We start from the raw sequence: 2904 nt of genomic DNA on the forward strand, positions 1-2904 counted from the left end.
AAGAAGGAGAAAAAGGTTTTAACACAAGGCTGACGCGAATGGTCGCACGTGTGCTTAAACCTTTTAAAATATTTTGTTATTTTTAAAAGAAGGAGGAAAAGGTTTTAACACAAGGCTGACGCGAATGGTCGCACGTGTGCTTAAACCTCTTAAAATAATTTTTATTTTTAAAAGAAGAAGAAAAAGGTTTTCAACACAAAGCTGACGCGAATGGTCGCACGTGTGCTTAAACCTTTTAAAATATTTTTGTTGATTTTTGAATAGGTAAATATTTGAAACGGAAAGATAAAATAAATAAGTAAATAAACAAAAATAAAAAGTAGAAATGAAATAAAAAGTTGAATAAATATAAAAACAAAATAACAAATAGATTAAAAGACAAAAGGAAAAGGTACGAGGGTAAAAGGGTGTTTAAACCTTTTTCCTTTTAAAAAAACGAACTGGGCCTAAGCCCAAGTAGCAAGGGGTGCGGAATGGAAACATAGGGGGTACAGAAAGGATTTCCTGTTTAATTGCAGACTGGGTCCAAGCCCATATGAAAAGGGGTGGTGAAGAGTGAGAGCGGGGGGTGCGCTGCAGAAAAGAGCATGGGTGCAGAATGAGAGATGGGGTGTGCGGATGGGAGATTTTTTTTGGTGTGTGGGAATCTAACTTGGCTCCTACAACCAGACTAGGCCAAAGCCCAAGTGCAAAGTGGTGTGACCTATCAGAAATTGGGGGTGCATAAGCAAAAATGTTTTTTTTTATTATTATTATTTTTTGTTGGGCCTGGCACCCAAGCCCATAGCTCATGACCTAGAAGCTCTAATTGGGTTCGAATTTCCTCCCCTCATTCTTCACTCCAAGGCTCGAAGCAAATCAGAGAATCAGTCTCTCTCTCGCACTCGCTCACGGTTGGGGGTTTTGCCTCCCTAGAACGCCTCATGCCGCCGCTCCGGCAGCCACTGCTTTTCTGTCGTGCCGTCATGAGCCACCGTTAGACCCGACAACGTCGCGCCCCTAGCCACTCTCTCACCACCACCGAAGAGGTTACGCAGCCGCCAGTATCACACGAAACCTCTTTCTTCCTCCTTGAATTCGAACCCGCCGCTGCAGTCAGAGAATCTGGGTGTTGTCGCCGTCTCCGTCTAACAGCCACCGCGTCGCTCACGCTTTCAGTCTCGTCGTCGCCGGCGACGGCAGATGCCACCAGAATCAAGGTCGGCGTCACCGCACCGCCACATTCCTTCTCCTTTTCCGTCTCTCGCCTGAGAGGAAACCGCCTCCATTCGCTTCCCAGGCAGTTACCGTTTCTCCTTCTGTTTCTCTCTACTTGCTTCTTGCCTAACGATTCGGCTTTTGTGTTGGTTGGTAAACAGAGATGAACAGGGGCATGTTTTGGCTTTGATTGTGTTAGTTGAATACAAGCTTGTGTTTTGGTGTTGGCAATCAGTCTTGGTTCTTAGTGATTGGTTCTGTTTTTGTGTCTTTTTTCTGTTGGGCAGGTTGAGAACGATAGTATTAAGGGAAATATTCATGGGATGAAGGCTCTAAAGGTAAATGGAGTGGTTCGAATGAGTAGTGGATGAAGGGGTGGTGGTGACCGCCGGTTGAGGTGATGTGTGTGAGGTACAGGCGAGCGACATAAAAATTGCAGTGGCCGAGAGGAACAAGATGAAGATGGTGGTGATTGTACCATAAACAACTCAAATGCATTTGGGTTAATTTTTCTTTGCAGATGAGAGGGATCAAGGTTTTGAAGATATGATTCCCTTAGTGTTTTCTGAGTGTATGGTGAAGAGATGAATATGGCTATTGGGTGCTGTGAAAAATCAGAAAGCTCATGCTCGGTAACTTTGAAGCAGAGAAATAGAAAAGAAAACCTTATGGTTTCGGGCAAGGCATGCTCAAGGAAAGGATGAAGATATAACCATAATAGAGATATAGAACAGCTAACGCGATCATATTGAATAATGCTACTAATACACAGACATTGCAATCACTCAAAATCACACAGATTAGTTACACTGGGATAGAAACTCACCTCGGAGAATTGATGTTTTGCTTGTTTTTCTTGCTTCCTACGATTGCTGATTTGAATGACTTCTTATGTTCCTGAAGATCAAAGGTGGCTACTGCCACCGTGGGTGATTGAAGACGAAGGCACAGATGATGATCGAAGGTGATCTCCAGAGACGTCTCTGCCTTTTTTGACCTCTTTTTCTCAAAAACCCTTGACCCTCTTCTCTGCTTCCTCTTCCCTCGGTGCAGGTCCAACTTTCCAAAATGAAGCTTGCTCTCAAGTCCTTGATTCTTGATGTCGTGAGTGATGCCTTTCTACTTCGTTCTCTTTGTAAATGAGTGATGATAAAAAAAGCAACCATCTGTGCCCTCCCGTCTGCTTAGGTTGTTCTCCCCTTTTTTTCGTTATTGCTTTTTTCCTGCAAATTTCCCTTGCCAATTGCCAGTCCGTACTGCTCTGCCACCCAAATTTGCATGGTACCCTCCTCAAGCCAATGCCGTCCTTTTTTTTTTTAGACCAAAATCGTTTTCCTTTTTCGCTTTTTCTTTTTTTTTTTCTTCTTTTTTCAAAATAATATAGAAAAATGAAATTAAATCCAATAATAAAACAAACTAAATCAAATAATAAATAGTAAAACAAAAATTAAAAATAATAAAATGAAAACAAAATTGAAAATAAGACAAAAACAAAAACTAAGTCCTATTATTCAATCATTCGGACGAAATTGGGTGTCGACACCAAGGATGGGATATGAGTTTTGGTTGTCTTAAGCTTTTGTGCATATGTAATGCAGAATTAATTATTTGGGGTGCAAGGGATTAGGGTATAATAATTAAGGATAGGCTTTCTTCGCCGAGGGATCGGGTTTTAAGTACTTTAGAAAGTGATATTAACATTAATGA

The 2904-nt window shown here is 41.6% G+C and overlaps 1 long non-coding RNA gene across 1 annotated transcript; it reads left to right on the plus strand.

Moving 5' to 3' along the window:
- The first annotated feature begins 633 nt into the window (after positions 1 to 633).
- On the plus strand, positions 634 to 2446 carry LOC106779854. The gene is made up of 2 exons (XR_002666462.1): positions 634 to 1391; positions 1485 to 2446. It is a non-coding gene; the product is annotated as an uncharacterized LOC106779854 (long non-coding RNA).
- Positions 2447 to 2904: the final 458 nt, after the last annotated feature.

Source organism: Vigna radiata, unplaced genomic scaffold, assembly GCF_000741045.1.
Source record: "Vigna radiata var. radiata cultivar VC1973A unplaced genomic scaffold, Vradiata_ver6 scaffold_169, whole genome shotgun sequence".
NCBI classification, from domain to species: domain Eukaryota; kingdom Viridiplantae; phylum Streptophyta; class Magnoliopsida; order Fabales; family Fabaceae; genus Vigna; species Vigna radiata.